Below are 25,258 nucleotides of genomic sequence, written 5' to 3'. Positions count from 1 at the left end.
TTGCTTCTTGCGAACCCCCTGTCCTGGAGTAGCATCATTGCCTGCCCCAACGAGAAAAGGAATAGTGGTTTCTTTTCTAGAGTCGAAATCCAATTAGAGTGCTCTTTACTAGGGAATTTTCAGTTTGCCTTCCTTAAAATGTAATAAACTTAAGAGGCCTTTTTTGTTAGATTTGTAGAGGTGAAATCTAAATTGTGGGGACTGATGCACTGTAATGGGACAGCATGTCAGAGTAACTTTTCTTAAAAGTAGTAGTACGTGAACATGCATGGTTTCAAAGCTTGTTAGTATTCTGAAGTTAGGAAAAGGCTCTGCTAAGTGTATCTCCAGAATTTCTTGGTTCTTACGTGAAGGTTTAAGAGCAAACCGATCTACAAGCTCTGCATTAGAGCATGCACCTGACACCAGGTGTAACAGCTGCAGAAGATTTTATGTGTAAAAGAAGTAAAATGTGTAATGGTGTGGGGGTATTTACAGCTGTGAATGCAATCAGCAGAGAAGGCTCATTTGTTGGAGCGCAGGGCACCTCTCTGAGGCACATAGTCAGAAACTGCTGCTTTGCTATGTGACTCTTAGGAATCCTGCTATTTTTGCAACACTTATTTCTGGAATTTGAACAAAGAGGGGTAAGCAGCCTCTGTCCTTTTAACATGCTGTAATAACATTGCTAACCAAGCGTGGATTAGATGAAACAGTACTGATAATAATTTTTTGCTAGCTCCTGTGAAGATGCTGAGAGTTCCTGCAGGACACTTGTGAAAGGGTTTTTGCTACCACAGTCGTGTTAGGTGGGGGTTATAAATTAGACTGTACAAAATAGTAGCACATAGGTGCTTTGCAAGGAGATGCTGCAGTTAGCATTGTGCACTGGGTATCCTGTATGGTAAAATGTATGTTTGGTGCTGAGAACAATGTCTGGATTGTGAGGCAGAATACTCTGTGCAGAGAAGGGGAGGAATGCTTCTCATTTACAGAGGATGCAGAATAAGAAGCAAGTGTGTGCTGCTTCAAACGTGTTGTGGTTCCTAAATGCTGGGCAGAGTGTGCCCACAGTCAGTGAGGGGATGGTGTGAGTGAGGAGCCATTCCCAAAGCAATGCATGTACTTACTCATCTCAATTATTTCTCTGTGTTTCTGAACAAAGTGGAGTTTTTGCAGCTCTGTCCTGATGCAAAAGTGTTTAGGGCAAGATGCTGTTTTTGCCTGAAGGGTGAGAAGAGGTGGAAGTTGCACACAAATTGAGATGTGGTTATTGGGTAGTAATTATGCTAAAGACAGCAGAGATGTGAAGCAAGAGTACAGCTCTGCTATTTCAGCCACAAAACTGGAGCAGTAGGTAAGATAAAGATCTGAACTCGCACCGGTTTATGAAAAGGCCAGTAAGAAAATTAAGATGTGAGCTACGTATGCTTGCAGTGTGAGTATAAGTGCAAGCCTGCTACTCAGCTGAAGTGTTTTCAGATCTTGACTGACAGCATAAATGCAGAACATAACAGTAGCTGTCTCCCCTCTCGCTGTGCCTGTTCCCAGAGGTTAGTTGGATGTAAGTGTGATTACAGTTCTGAAGGTGCCCTGTACAAGATGCTTTACAGCTCATTATGCTCTCCTGGCCCCCAGGGCTGTAGTGCTGTTACACCAGGGGGGTTCAGTGGTGGCTGCCCAAACCCGGCTACCTGCAGCTTGCTGTTTGTCCCTGCTGGGCGCTCACTGCGGAGCCTGAGGCTGCAGTGGTGTTGCATCACGGGGGGACAGGACTCACAACGTCTCCAGCAGGATGGAGCACATGGTTTCTGTGTTCCTGCATGTGATCAGCTCCACATTGGGAGGAGAAACTGCACTGCCCTGCGAGATCCTGACATGACTAAAATTTACCTGCATCATCACTATTCGTGTAAATTAGTTGCATTACCTGGCAATAGCACAAGAATTAATTGAATTGTGTTACACAGGACAAAATTGCATCTTTTATTAGAGGAGCAAACGAGGTGTTACTTCAGTTACAGCAGTGCTCAGCTAAACTGCTTCCTGGACAATGGGATTAACTAACAGAAAAAATACTTTATCCCTATGAGCACTGCAGAACCAATATTGACATAGGAGACTGAGCTGGAGTCCTTTCTACTGCATGTGTTAACATCTAAAGTGTTCAATAAGTGCCATTTGAAGAATCTACATTTCTAGTTGGTATATGAGAGGAGGACTGAGGTTTGATTCCTCCTTTTCCTCTCCTCGCTGGTTCTAGACTGATTCTGTATGCTGCTGAAGGGTATTTGCCACACTCTTGTTAGGTTCAGTAAATCTGGAATCAGTGGTGCTGGAAAATGGGGAGTTTTGGATTTTTTGACTTGTAAAAAATTTCTGAACTTTTGGGAGTATTTTTGAAGTAGGTGGATATGAGCATACTTGGTGAAATGCCATTTTCAAGAGAAGAGTAAAAAAATAGTAGAAGGTTGGCTTCTTACTGCTCTGGGGTAGAACTTTGCTGTTGTTCATTCTTTGGCTCTAGAGGTTTCTGTCCAAGGTGAATTGATGTGGAGGGATAGAATGTAAGAGAATAGTGCAGAAGGGAGTCTCAGACCTGAGGAGTTGCAGCTGTACTCATCACCAAAGATTAGGAACAGGCCTGCCCTTAATGGGCCACAGCTGTGTCCAATAAGGAGAGGAGTGCTGCACAGGAGTTGGAGTTTGTTGGCTGAGCTGTGAGGAAGAAGGAGTCAGTGCTGTGAGGAACTGCCCATGAGAAATCACCGAGAAGGTATGGGACTTGTGAAATATGATGACAACAAGTTGAAACCTTTTTTCATCCAAATTTGTAGCTGGTGTGTTGTGGGCAGCAGCAGGGTTACCTCAGTCTGTCATATTTCAGCCCACCCATTAGCTGGGCTTAGGATTTGATGTGGCAAGTTGATGTATTAGGGTTTAATTCTTAGTTTTGTTATAAGGTCCCAGTGAAACCTGTTGCCTCCACGTATTCCCATTGAAATCACCGGGTTTGCATGAATAGACTGAAGTCAGACCTTGTAAATTCAAGTAGCAGTGGAGGTTTTCTGATGATACTTGTCACTAACGTTTATCAAGTAAGCATTATAAAATGCAACATCAGCTTATTTCTTGGCTTATTCCTCTGTCTCACTTGCATTTCATCATGTTCTAGAGTTCAGCATTGCTTTGATGTGTTTCAACCAAGATTTCTTTGGGGCATTTTTTGTATCTTTCCTTACATCTGTAAAGCACCCTGTGTGCCTATAGCATTACACACAAATAAAACTACCTTTGAAAATGAGTGTTCAAATCCATTGGTTGCAGAGTTAGATCTGTAAATCAGCAAATACCTGAATTAGGGTTGTGCAGCTACAGTTCTGTGTTCTGAGCCACCCTGCTCAGTGATTTGCAGGAGTGGTGTGTGATCTTCGTAGTTGAGAGGAGGATTAATGCAAATGGAGCTGAAGTAATAGGCTGTTCTAAACGCGGTGCTTCCGAGTTTTCAAGAGCTTTACTTTCAGCCCAAATAACCTTCTTGCAAATTAGTTTTTAATGTGCAACCTCTTGGTATTGGGAGGCTTAGCCCCTTTTGTGTGTTTGTTTGGTTTGGGTTTTATTTTGTAAAATTACACTACATGGATGTATAAACTTCCTTTGTTGACTTAAAAAAATCCCTAAATGGGATTTGAGCCTTCAGTGGTGATTTCTAATTTGGGTAATTGCCTTATTTGATGAGGCTGTTACTGGATGTATGGGGAAAGGACCTTTGGGTCTGTGCTTTGTGTAGGGGAACAGCAGGTGAAGTCTGACCTGTTTCATCCTCCTTTCTGCTCTGTGTCCTGCCTCTCTACTTTTTAGCCTCAGCAGCCTGCCAGTGCTCACAGCACACCTGCCTCAGTTCTGTCAGAGGTACAGGTGCCCAGCCCTTTGTGCAGGAGTTTGTGTCCATTTGGATTGGCTTTTGAGAGGCCGCCTTTTTCAATACGTGATTTAAAAAGCAAGCAGGCATAGGAAAACAATTCAGTTTAGCTTGAATGGATTGCTGTGAGACAAAAATCATCTCTGCTGTTCCAGGGAGCTTCAAAGGCTGCCTGCAGACAAGGCAAGTGTCAAAGCTTCTCAAAAAAGTTGTGAAAGTCTTTGTAGTGGAAAGTGTTATGTGTCTGATATTTTAGTGTGCCTACCAGGTTTTTCCACTAATAGAAAATGAAAATTCGTGCATAAAAATAGCAAAATACAAGTTTTATTGAAGTTAGTGAGACCTTTACTGTTGAATTATTTTATAATTCTTCCTTCAATGCTTTTGTTCAAGTTTATCAAATAATTTCTTATAGAAAAGCGGTCATTTGGACTACCAGTCAATTTAGTTGATGGTACAAATGTAAAGAAAGCTCTTCTTTGAGTGAACTAAAGAGCTCCTGTCTGTCTGTAATAATTAAAGTTAGCAAACTTACAGGATGTAAACATGAGGCATGTGGTGTGTCTCAGCAAGCAGTGCATAATTTTTCTCTGTATATAATAGCTGCCTGCATTTTGCAACCCAGATGTAGTAAATAATTGCATTTTTATCTGGAATGATAAAAGTAGACAGCTTTGAAAGCAGTTTTTAGCAGGAAAGGGAGATACGGTCAAAGTTCTTGTGTTAATCGCACAAGTGTGTTAAAAAAAGCCAATCTGAATGATTTTTCTTGCATATAATTGTTGCTTTTCTTCTGTTACCAGCTGCCACATCCAGAAATCTGAATGCTCTCTTTTTTTCTTTTTTTTCGGTCATAAGAAGGAGGACTTAGGGAGCAGGGGCAGTAGTGTAATTAAATAGATATGTTTAACTTGGAAAGGTGTTATTTTTAGAACTAGCTCAAAAGGGCAGGTACTCCTTGGAGACATTCTAACATGGCCAGATTGTCTCCTCCAGCTAAAGAGCAGTGCAGGACATGGGCAGCAGCATCAAGGTTTACTTAGAAGTTTTTGATGCATGTTATCTCTGGGCTAAAAAAAAATAAAAACTTGAGAGGAGGCTGCAGAGTGGGTACAAGTTCTGAGCCTCTGGGCTCTTGGTGCTTCATTACAGAGTGCAGGCTCCAGAGAGGCTGCCCATGGGGGACAGTCCTTGTTCTCTTCCTTTCTCAGGGCCATGCAGGTGCTGGTTCCCTTCCCCAGGGGGACTGCAGCTGCTCAGGGTGCCCTGATCCCTGCTGCCCTGAATCCACATCCTCACCTGTGAGGAGCAGGGGACTTGGTGCTTGCTCCTGGTAGGAAGGGCTGTGTGCATGAATTAATGGGCACACTTCAGAGATATTTTTCTCCCTACTCTCTGTTCTTTTTTTGTGGTTCTGTTTGCTCACTTTTCCACCTCTGAGCAAAGGGGAGCATATGGCAGTGTGCTGTCCATCTGGTTGCCACTTACTGTGAAATCATTATGCAGGCAAATTCGGCCCCATCTTGAATTTCTTAGGTAGGAGAAACTGTTACTAGAGTGACAGCTGAAGTGTTTCTGCTGAGCTGTAAATGTGAATTAAGCGCAGAATGAACACAAAGGGCTCTTTCTGAATTTTTTCAGTCTTCTACATTAAATAAACCCCAACTTGTGCTGTTGCTAGTATTTAAAGCAAATAAGGCTGGGATCCTCATTGTAAGCAGTAGACTCTTCAAGTACAGATAAAAGACAAGTCCTGTCCCAGAGGATTTGCAGTCTAAATACATTTTAATGAGAATATAGTGAATGGTGATAGGTGCTTAGGAGCCCTTTAGTTATAGAGATAATACTGTATAAAAATTCCATTGGCATTTTTGCATCCTAGCACAAGCTTGTCACATAGTCTCTTGAAATGCATAGCAGATGTTAATTCAGGTCTGTGCATTTTGGGGATACCCAGGTATTTCTTGTTTACCTGCATATCAAGGATCAACACTGGTAAAGAGAAGTTTTACTGTCTTTGGCACCATAAGCACATGTACATTTTTGTTATCACATTTCACATTGCAAACATTGAAATAGTAATAACCTAGCTTTACTCTAGTTATCTAAAGGAGTACCACTGAAAAAACCAATTAGGTGATGTTTATGCTGTAATATTCTCATACCTTATCTGCCGACAAGAGTAGCTGTGAAAGTAGTTTTTTAATTCAATTTATTTTACAATTAGGAGGGTTAACTTTTGTACATTTTCTATCATGTAAGTTTTTCATGTAGCCCCATGGAAAAGCCTGTATTTTTTAAAATTGGAACAGGTGGCTGCACAAGTAGAAAATAGGTCAAAAGAACGTAATTTATCTGAAACAATCTTCCTTGCTGTTTAGATCAGGGATCCTCACTTTTGATTATTACATGCATATTTATTACATAGTACTGCTGCAGTGATTCCACTGTGATATGAAAGTGCTTATGGACTAGAAAGAAGAGTTTTGTCTTTGTGGAGGACAGTGGCTGGAGTTTCTTCACTGTATTCTTTAAAGTTTTCATTTTGTTTTAAATAGAAGTGCAGTCAAGTTTTTAAATATTGTAAGTATTGAGATTTTTTGCCTTTTTTCCTGCAAGAGCCTATTTAAAGGACTATAGAGAGCTTTCTGAAAAACTTTTGTTCAGTACTGCATCATGCAATGGGAAAAGTTCATTTTAAGTTTCAAAAAAAAAAAAAAAAAAAATCTGAAGTTTGAGATTTACTCCAAAGGAACTGTTTTTGAGCAGATATTCTCTGCATTAATATGTCTTCCAAGTATTTTAAAATGGGAATTCAACCCTCAGTACACAGCAGTGAAACCAGGCTGACGGTGGGAATTTGGGGTAGATTTGGGGAGAGGAAATATTTCATGGCTTCTGTTGGAGTCTGGGACAGAGCTGTGGCCTCTGTGCTGCTGGTCTGCAGCCAGGCCCCTGCTGGAGCAGCGCTGGGGCAGCCAGCTCTGCTCCATCCCTGCTGAGCTGCACCTTGCACTGCCTTGCTGAATGACTCGTGCCCTGCAGAATTCTTCTCTAGTTCAAAAGAAGAAGGAAAAAAAAAAGGTAGGGCTAGCACAGAAAAATTCAAAGCTTTTCTTTTAGCCTCAGTTCTTTAGCTCAGAGCATTGGAGAGTACTTCCTGAGTAGTAGTTGGGGTTTTTAAATGCATGGTGTCATATGACTTGTATTGAAGTTTCCTGAAATATATTTTATTTCAAAGTTCGTTGTGGGATAAATCTGTGATGAATCTAAATGTTACATGCTGAGTGAGATTCATGGACATATTCACCAAACTTGTCTCCCTGCTATTGTTTTTTAATGTGAAAATGAGAGAATTCCTTTAGTAGCTTGCTTCTCATGAGATAGAAGTAACTGGTAAGGCAGTTTCTCTCTGCTTTAGAAGTCAAAATAGTCACCATAGTGACTCCTGAGGCTGACATTTGAAAAAGATTGTATTTAGTTAAAGATTCTGAAGAGTGTGAGTTTAATGGTACTGGCCATCTTCCTGCACCTATTATTCTGCTATAGAAAAAGAAGTAACTGTTGAGCAGGTAAAGAGCCATGGTTCTAGCTGAGGAGGAGACTATAACAGTTAACTATAACAGTGCTGCTTTTAGGCTGGTACCCAGGCTTGGGATCCTGCCAGAAGGCAGCAGTTTGATGTGTAAATGAAGGTATTTGAAATGCTGGGAAGGCTGGAGTGCCAGGCAAAGAGTTCCCTCCAGAGCCCATGGAATAGGAGCTCAGGGATTGTTACAGCCCTTTGAATCTCGAGCTATGGACTGTCCAGTTGTAAGGGTGATGTTTGGTTTATTTTTTAATTACATTCTCTTTTGATTAAAAATGCTCAGCAGCAGCTCCCTTGTGAAATTTGGGAGTGATGGAAAGAAATTTGGAGTTTTTTTCCATTAGCAGTTGGATATTTTACCCAATCTGACTGCAACACTTCATTCTGAAGCATAGATAGGCTTGTTGCTTTTGAAGAACTTCTTTCAGTATAAGATGATTTCCCTTTTTCAGGGGCAAAGGACTGCAGCCCAAGTAGCTGGTAGCCTGCCAAGGCCCAAATCTGAAAGGACAGGGTATAGGAACTAGCAAGCAAAGACTAATTGGTTATTTGTTTGAAGATTTTGCAAATGCAGCCAGGTCTGTGAGTGCCCAGACAACTGCTGGGATGTGACTGATGTTTGCTGGGTTAAATGAAGTAAATGCATCTCTGGTGAGAGAAAGGTTCCACAGTCTCAGCTAAGAGCACTGTACACTCTTGGCTTCCATGGGCTGCCTTGATGGAGAGATTGCATGGGCTGAGTGAGCAGTGAAGTCAGCCAGCTTTCTTCTGCTTCATGCCTCCAGATAAGGATTAAGGTACATGGGACAAATTGACTGGGAAATACAGGTTTGCACAGTGCATTTTGTCAAGAGAGGAAGGACTTTATACCCTAGTGCCTATGTATTTCACAAGCTTCAAAAATCACTTTTAAACATACTCCCTTTTCGTTGGTAGCTGTGTGGGGCAGGAGCTTTCTCTGCTGATGATATCTAATGAAATTAAATACTTATCTTGGTTATAATGCTATCATAAGGCAATGGCAAGTGTTGTTTCCTAGAATGAAGACAGAAAAAAGGGAAGGCCAGTGTTCAAGATATGAAGTTATGAAATGGAGAATTCGATATTGCAAGAAAAACTGATAGCAGTGGTACTTTCCTTCCCTAGATGGACATCTGATCTTGGGGCTTTTACTGGTTGTGTTTAAATGGTTTAGCAAAGCACTTCAGTCTGAAAAGGGCTGTTTTTCCTCTTAGTTTCACTGAGTATATAAGGCATACTGCATGAACAACATTTGGCAGAAGAGAAGCAAAACGTATCTGAAACCTTTAATTATATACTGTAGGCAGCACTGTCTAGGTCAGAAGGCGCCATATTATCAAATAACATATTACAGGTATTCAGAACTTGAACAGTAGCTTGATTATTCAGTGAATAATTGGTCTTTGTTAAGCAGATAATGGTACTGTTTGCATTCAGAGCCTAGATTTGAAGTATATGACATAGAATATTTGTATTTTAAATCATCTGTTATCCAGCTGATGTAAGAACTAAATAGAACAGAGTTCAGTAAAAGCTTCTAGGATGGCAGACTGCCTCTTCTGCTGTGCAGTCTCACTGACTCTATCATGCCTGCAGTTCTGAAGGTGTTGAAGAGATTTTTTTGTTTATTGAATTTAATTTTGTATGGGTGTTTGCAGCAATGGGACCATATAGACTGTTTAAACATAGACAGTATTAAAAACCAAACCGAACAGAAAATGCCCAGAAGAATAAACAGTTTGGAAGCTTTCTGACTTGCTGGTGGGCAGAAAGGGAAATGAGGGAGAACAAGAGTATGATTACAGGCAAGTAGGATTTTTGAGAGAAATGCCATGTCTTTGTGTCACACACCACACCTTATTTTATTTATCTAGAGGAGAGAGAGTATTTCTGCTGTATGAATATTTACTTAGGCTTTTTAATCCTTAACAATCCCAAGGTGTAATATGAAATTATTGACTGCAGTGTCAGTAGCTGGTAATTTTTGTGAGTATGTCAGAATATCAGCTCAAGTAAGTTTGCAGGTTCCTTGGGCGCTCATTTGTGTAAGCTTGTGCTTGGAGGTGACTGTCAGCTTGGGAGAGTCCCCAGTGCTACAGAGCTCTGTGTTGTACAGGCTGGGGCACAGCTGATGGTGACCAGACCTTTCTCGTCTGGGTTTTGTCTTACTTTCTTTTTCCCAAGATAGAGTTTAAAAGAAAAGCAGTAAGGTGATAAAATTACTGCCTTAAAGGACAACAAAAGTAATCAAACCCACCCAAAGTAAGGGTTTTTTTATAAAGTGCAGTGTAGTCAGGTAATGAAAACACATATTCTCTATCTGTGACTGTTTAGCCTGCAGAAGATCAGCCTGCCTTGCAGTAGGGAAATTGTATTTTCCATATGAGCTGAATAGCCATTTGAGCTGTGATCAGCACTCTGCCTTCCCTAAGGAGATGGCAGTGATTGTAGCATTTATCACACATAAAGGAATCTGTCTTGCTCTATATATCTGCCAAAAGACGTGAAAATAGAGACCGAGGCGGCAGCATCCGTGATCTCAGTAACCCCTCAGACAACCAGCCTGATGGTGAGCCAAGGAAATCACTTCTCCCCTGCTCACCTGAGCCCCATATTTAGCCACAGCAATAGTTTTGAGTTGGATTGATTTAGAAGCCTGTCTATAAAGGGATCTGCCAGCAGAATATTGGCTGAAAGGTTTGTGTAGTGCATGAAGCTGTTGACCTGTGCTGCAGACACAGGAACCTCCAGCTGGAAACAAATTCTTGTTCACACCAGAAATGGAGTACCTGGCTAGAGTGCTGTGGTTTACATTAAAGATGGTTACTTAAAATTCAGTGACCTAGTGGGCAAGAGTTGTTGGAATTTTGGTGTTCAAGGAGAAATTGTAGTGCATACAATTGTTTTACTAAAAGCAACGAGTTTGGGTTATTTAGGATTGAAGAAATCCCAGAATGTAATGCATGTTCTGCTATCATTAAGCAGCCCTGTGTCTGAAGCAGAGATATAAAACCAAGGGCAAAAGTTCTATTCAGGGGAGGAAAGATGGAGCAGAGTGAAGTTGCAGAGCACTTTTTTTCATGGAAAAGCACTGAATATTAGAATTTTGCTTTAGTGCTCTGCTCTGTAACATGCTAGCAGAAATGATGGATCGGTGACTCTTCTGACTTGGCAAGATTAGGGCTGCTCCCTGGAAAATGCAGCAGAAGAGCCTCAGAGGCTGCTCTAGGTATGCTCACAGATCTGTGTGCCTTTGCAAGGAAGGGAGAGACAAAAGACTTGATAGCCAAGATCAAAATAAAAAATGGTGTATAAAAGGTGCCATACATGACCTGTTTTTCAATTTCTCTTCTGAGGGCAGTGGAGCTGCATGGTATATAATTTCTTACGATTTTTCCTTGTATCAAGCTAAACATTCCATTCATTTTTCCCTCGAAGGACTGAACTATGAGTGTTCTTGTGACTCCAGCAAGGACAGGTCTCTATGTAGCAGCAGCAGCTACTGGACCTACATGCTGGACCAAGCTGCTTCCCTTGTGCCTCTTGTGTGTGGTGCCAAAGGTGTTCAAGTTGCTAATTGCTGATTTAAAATCCAGGTGAAAGGACGGATGACAACATTTGTATGTCCAAAGCTAGAGTTTGTGTATCCCCTGTGCAAGGAGTATGGCAGTGTTTTCAAGCTTAGATTTTTGTCAGTTCTGATTGTTTCGTGTTTGTTTTGGTGCATGGATAAGCGTGTTTAAATTAGTTTTAATCTTTTTTCTGAGATATAGTTTTGCATTTATATAATAATTTATAACTGATTGTTATATGTTGTACAACTGAAGTGTTAGAGGAAATCATTCAGGCATGGGTTTTTAATGAAATTAGATCTAGTAACACTGTTCACAATTACAATTTATTTACCTAGAAAATCCTACTAAGTTTTATCCTTAAATATGCAGGTAAGCTCTCTTTCCCTTCTCCAGTTTTCACAAATTTCAACACTGTATCTGCTGACAAAGTGAGTAGGTAGGGTTAAGAAAAGCATTTCAGGCAGTGGACTTCTTGTCATTATCTATAATGTGTGTATGCACACGTGGATCCTGTAATTTTTCTGCCTTCGGAGCTCTCATTAAGTTCATTCTGCTGCAGAGCTTTGAGTTTGATTTGTACTTTCCACCAAGTTGTCTTTGGGATAGCCTCTTATCCCATTGATTTGCTGTGATATTTTTATGCTAACTGTAGCAAAAGGAGATGTTTGAGGAGAAATATTTAAAGAATTTCAAATGTGCTTTTCATCTTCTGGACACAAGCTGGTACAACAAAAGGGAGAAAAGTCAGCATGATGTGACCAACCATCTCTGTAAGCTGTCAGTGGAGCAGAGTTTGAGAACATCTGGACTGTGAAACACACCTCTTGAACTTTCATTGATTGGTTCCTTAGGCTGCCAGCCAGGAAGTGTATTTTTAGATACTTGCAGCAAATTTTATTGCATGTGAGCCAATGCCAGATCCATACTTTGTCAGCTGCTGTTGTTCAGTAAGTAGGGAGAATGGATTTGGGTTTAAGTTAAATAGTTAATTTTGTGCTGCATTGCAGAGTGCAGTTTGTACAGCTGTACCTGGGCAGTGGCAACTAGTCACAAAGCCCAGCACAAACTGTGGTAATTCTGAGTGCTAATCCAGAGAGGAAAACTATTGCCCTGGACACAGTAAAGCAATTTTTTCTTTCACTTAGCTGTGGCCTCTGAAAGCAGAGATGGGAAAAATGTGTCTGTGTGTTTCGTTTTTATGGCTCACCATGTTTTCTTCCAGAACAAAGGGAGGCATATTAATTTAATGGGAAATGAATGGGTTGACTCCTTAGATGAGTGAGATGTGATGCTACAGATACACATCACACTGGAGTATAGCATTCCTTGGGATTTTGAAACGAGGCACGTTCTTGTTAATAGCAGGAGAAAATGGTTCTGCCCTGCAGCTGTGTGCTCTGCCTGCAGCAGTGGGCAGGGCAGAGGTGAAATGTAAATAAAGTGTGGGGATGCCTGAACTGATCTAATCCCAGGGGTTGCCTCGGTCCCATCACATTCCTGAAGGATTCTGCTCTTGGTTGAGGGTGAGCTCTGGTTTGGCCTGCCTGTGTTTTTGCCCTTTGGATGCTGCCTGATGCTACTGCTGAGTGGCATCACACTTCCTTTGGACATCTCTGTGTTCTGTGCTCTGTAGAAGAGTGTTTCCAATATTGCTGCCTCTTGAAATCACTTGTTAATGGAGTATCTTGTCAAAACCTTGTTCATCTTCCATTCAAGACAAATTTTCCTGTCCTGAAGCCCTCCCTGTTTCTCATGCTGTCTGTCCTGCAGTTTCTCTCTGTTCAGCATCAGTGTGGTAGGTCCATTAAAGCAGCTTCTGTTGATAAGGTATATAATGTACACTTGTTCAAAAGAGTGTGATCTTATTGCTGCAAACAATGCCTCAGATTAGATTAAGTGCTTTGGAGCAGGGGTTATTTCACTTTAAAAAACCACATCCTAAATCACCTAATGTGTCTCTAAATAGCATGTGAATAACTAAAGTATGGGCTAACTCTCTTGTGTTCATTTCTATGTTTCATTTCTGTTCATTTAAAAACCAGAGGATTCTGGTTGTCCTTTCCCATCTTGGGCTGCAGTGGAGTTTGCAGTGGATTTTGTCAGCTCTCACTGAGAGCAAATGCCTGGGACCATCTGAGAGCTTTCTACCCTGCACTGTTGAAGTGGTGTGAGCTCTGCAGTTCATAACCTGTCAGTTGTCAACATTGCTTTAAAAGTGTGTGTTGAGAGTGAGAATTATACAAGAGAATGTTTTACAAGGACTGGTGTTTTGGAGCTATGAAGATGAGAAATGAAGGCTCACAAGATATTGCCCCTTTAAATCCTGTATTGGTCTTTGCAGCAGATTGTCTCATTTCTAGTGCTTGTTTTTACAGTGACAGGTGCAGTAAATCTCTCACCTGATGCCAGTATCATTTTAATACCTCGCAGATATTCTTGGTTTATTGGAAAATTTGTATGGATTTGGATTTTTATATATTTGTGATTCAAATAAGATTTCAAAAGCAATTAATTTTATTTTTGGAACATTTTCATATGTATCTAAAAAAACCTCAAAAACTTACACTTAAAACACTTGAGGTTTTTCTTTCTATTGGAAAGTGGCAGGATTTTTATCAACAGCATGCTACATCAAAGGTCAGAAACTTGAATACTGATCCAGATATTAGCATCTCTTTCCTATGTTGTCTTGGGCTTTGTGTTTAGTTAGGAAGTATGTTTTCAGTAGCTTATTTAAATGGTATTGAAAGTGCTGGGGAGTCTTCAGCTGAGTTTGATAGATTGTTTAGCAGACAGACAGTGGTTGGTTTGGAGGGGTTAGTGCAATGGTGACACACAAATTATTTCTGAAAATTATCAGAGCTGTTTCACAAGCTCTTAATGATCTTAATCCAGAAAACTAATACAGATGTAGCTTCTTTGCTCTCCTCTGTTTTTAACATGTTTTTGGGTTTCCTATATCCTAAAAATGTTTAATGAATATACTGGTAAAGTAGTTTGGTTTGGTTTTTTTTTTATTTTTCATAAAGATGAAGTGATAAATCTTAACAAAAGTCTGTTTGCAGCTGTAACAGACATGGTTCTGTTACAAGCAGGTGACTGGTACAGGTTGAAGAGCAAAAATGTGTTTTATTTATATCTTGACATTTGTTTACTGTTCTGGGGCTTGCATTGCAGTATGGATCTGTTGCATAACCTTTGCTTGAAAAGCATCCTTTTATCTGCTCAGTGTATTAGACAGAACCTCCTTATTGGATATGGGTCATGGGACTTGAAGCACTAAATAAGATACAGCTGCAGTAGAGCTGAGGAGGGTGCCAGGATGGCCTTGGGTCACACAGTGGCCAAAGCTTTTCTGCCTCTGTGGTGCCACTGAATACTGAAGGACAAAGGGTTTTTTGTGGGGCAGTGTGGTTGGGGTCTCCTGTTTTCTTTATGATCTTCTGTTTTGAAGAAAATAGTTACTAAACAAAGCTTTTTAAGACATGTGTTTTATATACTGCCTGTGCTGAGCTCTAGGGTAGCAGAGTTTGTTGCATAAGCATCCATTGTACATTTCTCCAGCAGACACTGTGATAGAAGTGTTCACAGAAAATTATTGAATCTCCTTTAATAGATATCTGTTATAATTCTTTAATACACTGGCAAAAGCCACTGAAGTCTGATTTGAAGTAAGTGCCAGGCATTTTAAATGAGAATAACTTTTCTCCATCATCTCCCTGACTGCAATTGAACAACTATGGCTGTATATTGAAAGAGAAGCCTAGGAGTTAACATGCATGACTTTTAATTGAAAATACATGAGAGGTTTGTATATGCTATTTGTTTCTTCCCATTTTGCTATGATTTTGCTGTTGGGTAGAACAGTTACTCCAAAGATTACTCGTGGAATTGCTGGAGAAGCTGAGGGCAGGTCCCTCTCTGTGCCAGTCCCTGCCCTTGAGGAAGACGAGCTGCAGGGATCCATGTGCTGCTGGATGCATCAGTTTGCTTTCCCTTATCATTGTGTCTTACCACTACAGTTCCTCTAAATTTATTCCCAAAACTTTTCTAAGGCAGGAAAGTTCCTTTTTTTTTTTTTTTTTTTTTTTTTTTTTGGTTTGGTTTTTTTCCTCTCTCCCTCTCTCCTCATTCTTTTCCTCCTCCATAAAGGAAGAACTGGGGTCCAGCAGCCATGCTCTGGTCCTGTGAAGGCAGCACCTGCTGTGGCATTGAGGCACCAAAGTTCAAGCAGCTGAGACAGCGTCAGAGCATTAACTTCTGTTTGAACCATGGTGCATATTTTATCTGCCTGTAAGATATCACTGTTCTCACTGCTCTGGGCCTCTCTTGCTCGTGTTTTTCTGGGGCTGTAGTTTTACCACGTGTCTTTAGGGCTGTGGTTCAAAGTGCATTGCAGAAGCCTGAGGGAATACTGAGGTAAGTTTTATATCTGAATCCCAGAGTACCATCCTCATGGCTGCACGACATGGATTTCTTAGTGTGTTAGCAGTAGCACCAAATTAGTGTCCCACAGCAAAAGCTGGTTCTAGGCTCACAGTTTTCAATCACAATTAGATTAATTTCCTAGTGAATAGTGAACTTTGTGAGCCTTTAGCAATTGAGAAGTTGATTTTAAGTTTATCTTGATGCTGATGCTATCAGTGGAAGAGCACAAGCTGACAGTTCTGCTCTCTAAATCAAAGGGAGTGCATGGGTGGGTGTTCCTGCATCTTCTTTGAAATTTATTCAGTAGCTTGTGATGCTCTGCATTTCCTCATGTGACAAGAATATCAGTCCCCTCTGTTCTTGCAGAGTTTGAAAAAGATGAGGGCTGGGCAGGGATATGGTGATGTTAGGTATTCTTGAGAGGGGAAGAAGATAAATTGGACATTTCTGCTTTCCATGTGTGGTTTATTTTATTGCCAGTAGCTGAAGGTGTTTTAATACCTATTTATATGAATAAGCAAATAGCTTCATTCTGAAGGAATTCTGCATGCCTGTACAGATCAAATGCTTTTTAACATTTTCAGAAAGTACTTCTCTTGCATACTTCACTGATCCTTTTTGTATTCCATACAAAATAACTAAGGGATCAATTACTTCTAGTAAAAAAGAGCCCTTGCTTCCTATCCCTTTTCCAGCTCCAGTGGGAAGAACTGTTGCCTTCTCTGTTCAGTTTGCAGTGGTCAGACTGGGCAGGCTCCAAACATCTGATGGCCACGGGTGTGTGTAGACTCAGAGCCAAGGGGAAGGCACACTGCAGGGGGATCCTGGCTCTGTGTGTGTGTCCCTGTGATGGAGGGGAAGGCACACTGCAGGGGGATCCTGGCTCTGTGTGTGTGTCCCTGTGATGGAGTCAGAGTGAGGGGAAGGCACAGTGTGCTGCAGGGGAGAATCCCTGGCCGTGTGTGTGTCCCTGTGGTGTGTTCACTCTCACACTGTGCTGCAGGGGATCCCTGGCTCTGTGTGTGTCCCTGTGGTGTGTTCACTGTCACACTCTCCTGCAGGGGATCCCTGGCTCTGTGTGTGTCCCTGTGGTGTGTTCACTGTCACACTCTCCTGCAGGGGATCCCTGGCTCTGTGTGTGTGTCCCTGTGATGTGTTCACTGTCACACTGTGCTGCAGGGGATCCCTGGCTCTGTGTGTGTCCCTGTGGTGTGTTCACTGTCACACTGTGCTGCAGGGGATCCCTGGCCGTGTGTGTGTCCCTGTGATGTGTTCACTGTCACACTCTCCTGCAGGGGATCCCTGGCTCTGTGTGTGTCCCTGTGGTGTGTTCACTGTCACACTCTCCTGCAGGGGATCCCTGGCTCTGTGTGTGTCCCTGTGGTGTGTTCACTGTCACACTCTCCTGCAGGGGATCCCTGGCTCTGTGTGTGTCCCTGTGGTGTGTTCACTCTCACACTCTGCTGTGGGGAATCTGCCCCAGCTGACAGGGCTGCACTGGCTGGGCTTGGCTCCAAGTGCTTCCCAGGACTGCCTGGGCTGGGCCTGCTTGCTCCCAGCTTGGACCCAGTCTCCCACCATCAGTACTTGGTGGCAGAAAGCTGGCCTGTAATTTGCAGTAAGTGCATTCCATCACCTGCTGAGGGAAGCAGGGTGACCTCGTTAAATGCACCAGACATGTATTAAATAATGGCTGTCAGTACTCTGCCTGCTGGAATAAGGTGGTTAAATCTTGCATTTTGGGCTCCTGGTGATCAGGAAAGACTGCCAGCCAAAAGCAGTACAGCTGTTGTGTCCCCATACCTCTGTGAGATAACTTGCCTCTGAAGTACATTACAGATGAGAATTCAAGAATTTTAGTGTTTTTAGAGTGGAGTTTATCCTGTGTACATCACCAGGATTATATGCTGCAACTGCTCATAAATTTGCATTCCAGACAGCTGGGTTGTTTGTTTCCAAAAGCAGAATTACAAAGCATAACACTGTCCAAGAGAAGAGCAATCAATTTCACATCAGTGGGCTAATTGTTATATACTTGCTTTTAAGATACACTGTAAAGCCATAAATTCATATAAATTTATTGCATTTTGTCTGGAAGGTTGCCCATAATACTTTCCAGGAGTGACAAGACAGATATTTCTCACAAATATATTTGTGATTTTGTTGGTTCTTAGAATGAAATCTTTGGTTCCAGATGCCTGTTTTGATTTGCCTAATAACTGGATTTAGTACCAGTCTAGTTTGCTTTCTTTTGGTTCTGTACTGCTAATTATGTGAAAACCAGAACTGGTCTAAAGAACTTACTTCTCACTCTCCTGCCTAGCTAGAAACATCATATTTATGGGCCTTACAGAGTCATAATTGGCAAGATGCATTGAAATCCTCAGCTTCAAGAGATGCCAACAATTTCTTATGAGACTTTTCTCTGTACTTTCTCCCATTCTTATTGTAGTGTTGTGAATCTTTTGTATTTTCATTGACATTACGTTCTCTAGAAAACTAGAGGATACTTTTAAGATTTCTAAAGGCCTTTAATTCCAGAATCCATTAGGCCCAGGATCTGAAGAAAATTAAAATTGGTAGCTTGAGGAAGAGTCTTAAGGTTGAAGGCTAATGACTTAAAGACAATCTCAATGTTACATTAATCTAAGAGTATGATCAGAAACTCAGGCAAGAGTTAAGCTCCAAGTAAGATGGGCAGCACCTATGGTGGATGGAAATTAAAATGTAGTGAGTTTTGTCTGTTCTTCTGACAGGTGGTGACAGACACTGGTGACTTAGACAGATTGCCCTGAACTGACACACACATACCTTGTACTCGGGGTATCTCAAGGATTTGTGTTTTTCTGCTGCTGTTAAAAGCCTGAGTGAATTTCCAGCACTGTCCAAATAAAATTTGCTGTTGGATTCAAATGAACTTCTGTTCTTCCCTCAAAAGCCATCAATAGGCTGCAAAAATTAGGTTCATGTGTGATAAACTCAAATCTAGTCAGAGATGACCTAAATAGACCTAAAAACATTAATTCTGGCATGTTCTAAAGGGTGCATATTTTTTTCTACACTATTCTAAAGAGCAGCTGGATGATCTTTCTTGGCTTGAAAACAAAAAGATGTGGCTGCAGGTTTCTGGTTTGGCTTTTCACTGCACTTCCAGGGAGTGGGAAAAAGAGAACTAAAAACAACATCCAAGTGTTGACTCTTGACAGACTAAAGCAAACCAAACTGCTTTGAAACTAAATTGGTGCTTGATTTGCTTCCTGTAGTAACAATTGGTTTAATGCAACTTGACTGGGTTAGTGTCATTCCCAGAAATGCAGTTGTTTTTAGCCAAGGAAATATAAACCAAATTTTGGGTTTCATATGGGGGGTGTGCATATGTTTTTTTGTTTGAGGGGGTTTGTTTGTGTGTTCTTTTGAGAAACAGAATTTGTGACACAAACAAGTCGTGGTTTGTGGGGGCAGTGCCTGTGTTATGAAATTTATCCAAATGATCACTGGACTCTATGCTGAGTCCATTTAGTTTCCCAGAGCAGACAAAGTCAGATGTTTTCAGTGCAGTGGAGCTGTTGATGCCAGGCTCCTTCCTATCAGCACGTGCAGTGGCACATTTCAAATGCAAACTGATCCCGAGCTGCCAGGGCTGAGCCCAGGAGCAGCACCCACAGGTACCCAAGCCCATGGTGGCCCTTCCATCCCTGAGCTGAGCACAGGACTCATCCCTCTCCCTGGAGCCCTGGCTGGCCCAGGTGCTGCTCTGTGTGTGCAGGTTTGACCTCACACAGCCAAGGTCCCCCAGCTGTGAGCAGAGCAGGGATGCTCAGGTGTGCAGGGAAGTGCTGGGAGCCCTGTGCCCAGTCCTGCTGGGAACAGCCTGCTTGGGGCTCTCCCTGTCTGAGGAGGCCCAGACAAATCTGTGAAGGGACCTTTTAGCTGTGTGATTGTTCTCTTTTGTTTGTTCTCTGCACTCAAGAACTCTGTGGTGTTCTTTTTCCCCTGGGGAATCCCTGTGGGCATTTTTTCTACCACGCACAGGAACTATAGATAACTGTGGGGATCGCCAATTTATTACAGCTAAATACAAGCAGTTTGTAAAATGGAAAGGGAAATGGCATGCTTGGAATTACTCCAGAGAAAGAGATCAAATGAATAATCTGGCTGAAGGAATGCCTTTTATTTATTGAGGAGCTAAGAGCAGGCTTGCTATTTGGATAGCCTTTGTGGATGGACAAGTTTTGCATATCTTTGAGATCCATAGTGCTCTCAGTATTTGCTGTGGTTTTAAACTGAGAACGCCTTTTCTTTGCCCCGTGGCATCTTCTGAACTAGCAGCACTGTGAGTTGCTGCAGTACCTGCCAGACCTGTGCCTTTTCTGGAGAATGCTGGGTGTGTGTGAGAACCATGAATTCCAGCAGTGCCAGTGTGCACCATGGAGCATGAACTGAGTGAGAGCCCAGAAGAGCTGTGGGCAGCTCTTGTGGTGAATTGTGGTGAAAGCCTGTTGATGCTGGAGCATTTGCAGGTCACAGGACCTCTCTGGAGAGCTGCTGCACAATCCCTGCCTCCTCCCCAGCTTCCATGAGAAGAGAGAGCACAAGGAAGAAGCATGAGTGGAGCTTTTTATAACCTTCCAAAACAGAGCAGCTCCTCCTGCTTCTTTTGGTCTGGAAGTGCTGTGTGCTGCACACCTGCAAGCTCCTTGGAAGAGGGTGGGCTTGACTGGGCTCTCCTCAGAGTCTGTTTTGCATTAATCCCCCTCTAAAGCCTTGGTTCCAGCTACTCTTATTTGTTCTGTACTCCAGATTTGCAGTACTGAAATGTTCAGGATTCAGCCAATGATCATATTGCATTTGTGATGAGATTATTAACTGTGCACAAGATAATTTTTCTCTTTTGGCCCATCTAGACTTCTCTCTAGAAAGTGAGAGTCCACTTAGGAATAATGAGGGTTTTTAGTTACATAATTACATGCTGGTTTTTTTTCCTTGAACAGTGTTCTGCTTAATTTCAGCATAGAGTTTGATTCCACAAGGGAATAGAATTGTGACTGCATGAGCAAGTGCAAATCTGCCATTTCCTAATTTGTGAATGCCTGACTTTTTTTTCCCCCCCAATCTAAATACCTTTCCTGCAATGGAGGAGTTTTTCCCTTTTCTTTTTTTTAAGTGTGGTGTATTTAAAATTTTGCTCTCAATCCCTCCATGAACAAGATGCAAAATTTAAATGTCCTTTCTTAGAAATAAAAAAGCTCCTTCTCTTGTGCCTCTTTTCTTTTGGACACTGCATAGGAATGTTAAAGATTAATGAAGTTAATTTGCTTTTTGTTTTCTGTGTGGCATCTCTGCATTCATAATTGACAAATCTAATACCTCATAAAATTCTTGTCTTACATAAAGCATTATGGAAGGTCAGTTTAATCAAAATAGTTTTTTTTTTTTTAATATCATACCCTGTGATTTTTCGTGTTTGGGGGAAAAGGAAGAATCGATTTTGTTTAACCCAAAGTAAAGCAAGGAAGTGCTGGAACCATGCTGACAATTTTGTCAGGTTTTCCCCTTCAGAAATACAAGTTGCTGGATTCCTGAAGGGAACACTTTTGGCATATATGACCAATTAAACTTTCTAAATGCAGATGATTGGAGCCAATTAAAATTCTCAGGACAAAAACAGTCGTGATCCCAGGGGACCTGGGAATTCCAGTTCTTGGGGAAATGCAGCTTGCAGTAGTGGCACTGACTGACCACATCAGGTTTGTGGTGATGCTCAGGATGATATCCATGATATTAATCACCAAAAAAATCTGGCTTGGCTATTTCCCAAGAGCTCAATGTGTAATCACTCTTGCAGTTTCACTTTGAAAGCATCGGGGGTCATGTCTGTTTAGGTGTGTCCCCTACTCTTGTTACTCTTATTTCAAATTATTCCTTTTCTTCCTGTTTTTCTGAATAGCTCCTCACATCTCTGGGATTGCCCAGCTGCCACACCAGTAACCATCATTGGCATTTAGGCTTCAAAGTGTATCAGGCTTTCAACCTATAGACTGAGATAAGAATGTAACTTGTTTGCACAAAGGGAGCAAAATTCTGTTTCTTGATGTGGACTAGATTCAGAGTAAAAAGCTCCAGTGTGACACAAAAGGAGAAAAACCCCCAGAGCAGCCCTCCTCCTCCTGTGCACCCCTCCTGAGTCTCTTCAGTGATTTCATGCTGCATGTTTGCTCCCGTTGGGTATTGCCAATGGCCGGGGCTCTGCACGTCATCTTGGACTATTTCTGATGTGAAATCTTTCTGCTCTGTGTGCTTTGTTTCTTTGGCTGTGCACAGTGCCTTGCCCTGCACTCTCACTTTTGCTGGCACAGCTATTTTTGGAGCTGTACTATGACCTGTATCAGGGAAGCCATCCTGCTTTTTTTTTTTCTTTGATGGATGGGGGTGTGGGCAGAGGAAGGAGATGGAGCTGGTGAGAACACAAGACTCCACCTTGCAGCAACAGCAGTGTCCCCTTGAGTGGGGCCTGTGGCATTTCCTTTGAATGCAAACTCTGAGCCTGTCCAGCTGTTTTAAGCTGCTCTTGGGAGACTTATTACAAGAACATGTCAGAATTTGGTTTTGTGCAAGGGCACAAACTTGGGTGCTCCAGTCAGCATCTGAATTTTGTACGGGAGCTTACAGATTCATGATAATTCGCCTCAGAACATGAGCAAGTGCAGCAAACAGCTCTGAATCATGTCTTGACTTCAGCTCAGCTGAATAGGGTACAAGTTACGAGGGACTTTGGTGCAAAAGGCTTAAATTAAATAATCTTCCTACTCCCCACCCCCAGCTGGGCCCACTACATTGTGACACATATTTTGTAAGACTGTGCTTGAATCAATGCTGAAAGCCATGGTTTTCATGCACCAGTGGAGTATAGATCTTTATTTTTTTTAAGTTTGCTATTGGAGTTTTGTTTTTTGTTTTAGCTTAGTGTATGTATGCCATGTGCTATGCTTCAGCATACGCTTTCCAGACTCTGTTCTATGCTTTTTGTTGTTTCAGCGAGATTTTATCTCCCATTAGCAAGCTCCTGCCAAGGTGTGGTGACTGACAATAGGAGATCGATGTAAACATTAACAAATGAACTGGGGCACGATGTGGCTGGGCAAGGCCAGCAGCAGAACCTTTGCTCCAGCATGACCCCAGCACCTGCACAGGGGGAGCTGAGGGCAGGGGTTTGCCAGGGCCCTGCACAGGAGAGGGGAACAGCACAGCCAGCCCAAAAACTCCTGGCAGGAGCCTTGGGAGCACTGCCATGGGTAGTGAGGGTGCAGGGAACAGAGCAAAGCTGGAGGGCTTGCAAGGCAAGGACAGCACTGGGAAGCAGTTTGAAGATCTTGCCTCAGAAAGAGCTCAGTGGTTGGGCTACAACTCCCTTGAGTGCTAAAGAGGGTGAAGAGCTGTGATCCCACACGTTTGAAGCTGGGCTACCAGTTGCAAGCTTAGATCAGCTTCCCATCAGATTGCACTGTCCTCTTGGTACATACAGGACATCAGTCATTTAGTGCACTGAATGTTTCTGCTTGTTACACTGCTTGCACTAGAAACTAGTGGGACAGTTCTTTCTTTTGTCAGAACTCCCTTCCAAACTGTTTCTGTTAAACTCTGGGAACTGCTCCTGCTGCACCATCTCACCTGGAAAGCCACGGAACAGCAGAATTGCTGAGCTCTCAGGGGTTGGGCATTGCCTGTGCTCACGTGGCAGCTCAGCCAGTGCTGTGTGCTGCCTACTCTCAACTCTGCCAAGTGGGGAAAAAAGCCAAAAACTCTGGACCTGTTAGTAATTCCATCAGATGAGACCATGAGAGATGAGGCATTTTTGTCTACTGAGCATTGAGTATGTTAGGTGGGGAAAGGGCTGCATGGAAAAATTTTCATTCAGGTGATGGATGGAATACCCAAAAGTTGCTCTTTGTTGGCAGGGAGAAGAGCAACGTCATTCTACTCTTTGCTTACAGGAAAATCCTGTAGGAATGCAAGCAGGAGATAAGTTTAAAAGAATAGAATTTCCCCACTGATCCCTGCTGCCTTTAAACACAAGCCAGTTGCAAAGAAATTTCTTGTGGAAATTTCAAGTTGTTTATGTTGCTCTGAAATGTGATTTTTTTTAAAGGAAGTTAAAAACAGATAGATGAGGTGGAGTGGATGGTTTAAAAAAATGGTTTTGCAGAATACCAGTATATATTAAGATACTTCTTTATGTTGCTTGCATGAAGCCTGGAAAGAAGCATGAATCACAGTCATCCATTTAGGAGATAGATAGATACATATACACAACCTATTACATCTCTTTTGTCTTCTTACTGCACTTCCTGACTTGTCTCCTGAGCTAACCCATCAGTAATTTCCCAGTGGTTACTCACGTTTGCACTGTGCGTTCCAGGAGGGCTCCAGGAGCTCCGTCCCCGTCTCTCCCAGTCCCTGTTGGCTCCCTGGGGCACGGAGCGATCCCGGGCTGGCGCTGGACTCTGCTCCCTGTACAGGAGCTGCTCCTGCAGCCCCGGGCTGGGCAAACTCTGCCTGCAGCGCTGCCGGCTCCGGCAGGGGGGGCTGGCCTGCCTGGGGCTGCTGCCTCTGCCCCCAGCCCGTCCCCTACACTGGAAAGCCGTGAATTCATATACATTTATTGCATTTGGTCTGGAAGGTTGCCCATAATACTTTCCAGGAGTGACAAAAGAGAGATTTCTCACAAATATATTTGTGGTTTTGTTGGTTCTTAGAATGAAATCTTTGGTTCCGGATGTTTGATTTGTCTAATAACTGGATTTAGTACCAGTCTAGTTTGCTTTCTTTTGGTTCTGTACTGCTAATTATGTGAAAACCAGAATTGGTCTAAAGAACTTTTCACTCTCCTTCCTAGTTAGAAACATATTTATGGGCCTCACAGAGTTATAATTGGCAAGATACATTGAAATCCTCAGCTTCAAGAGATGCCAACAATTTCTTATGAGACTTTTCTCTGTACTTTCTCCCATTCTTATTGTAGTGTTGTGAATCTTTTGTATTTTCATTGACATTACGTTCTCTAGAAAACTAGAGGATACTTTTAGGATTTCTAAAGGCCTTTAATTCCAGAATCCATTAGGCCCAGGATCTGAAGAAAATTAAAATTGGTAGCTTGAGGAAGAGTCTTAAGGTTGAAGGCTAATGACTTAAAGACAATCTCAATGTTACATGCCAAGCTGGAAACACAATTCTGAGCTGGAAAACACTCTTCTGTTTAAATAAAAATGTGCTCCAGCTTTGGGAAAGCAAGAGAAAGGAGGGACAAATATTTCATGTTTGTGTCCTGGCCCGTTCCCCAGAATCTTAGGATTAATATAAAAAATAAGATTTCTTAAAATCTAGAGGTACAATTTGTGTCGCTGCTTTCTTTTCTAAGTCCCCTTTGGACGTGAGGCTGGGGTTGCCAGCACTGTGCTGTCTCCTGAGCAAATGATGAGGTTCTACAAGGTTAAGAAGCTTTCACATGTACGTTTGTCTGTCCTCTGAGGCCAGTTTCCATCAGTCTTATTCCCATTTCCTAAATCAACTGGATCCCCATGTACTTTTTCCTCCCCAGGCCTGCAAATGCAGTTAGAGCAGGATTCTGTTTTCTCACTCTCAGAAGACAGGTGCACAGTATCTCATGCCTCGACCATTTTCTCATACTGAGTGCTTAGATGAACTGATTTGGGTAAAATTTTTCATTCAGAATTGTTTGGGGTTGTT

General features: G+C 42.2%; 2 protein-coding genes across 2 annotated transcripts in view; one reads left to right on the top strand and one right to left on the bottom strand.

Moving 5' to 3' along the window:
- NRG4 (neuregulin 4) overlaps window positions 1–23,979 on the bottom strand; it is a 46,641-nt gene extending 22,662 nt beyond the window's left edge. Inside the window, exon 1 of the mRNA XM_058811776.1 lies at window positions 23,911–23,979. The gene's annotated coding sequence lies outside the window, so the exon portion shown is untranslated. The remainder of the gene's footprint in view (window positions 1–23,910) is intronic.
- TMEM266 (transmembrane protein 266) overlaps window positions 1–25,258 on the top strand; it is an 81,612-nt gene that overhangs the window by 255 nt on the left and 56,099 nt on the right. The gene's annotated exons all lie outside the window — the stretch shown is intronic.

Source organism: Ammospiza caudacuta, chromosome 10 (genome assembly GCF_027887145.1).
Source record: "Ammospiza caudacuta isolate bAmmCau1 chromosome 10, bAmmCau1.pri, whole genome shotgun sequence".
NCBI classification, from domain to species: Eukaryota; Metazoa; Chordata; class Aves; order Passeriformes; family Passerellidae; genus Ammospiza; species Ammospiza caudacuta.
This window is presented reverse-complemented; position numbering and strand designations above follow the sequence as displayed.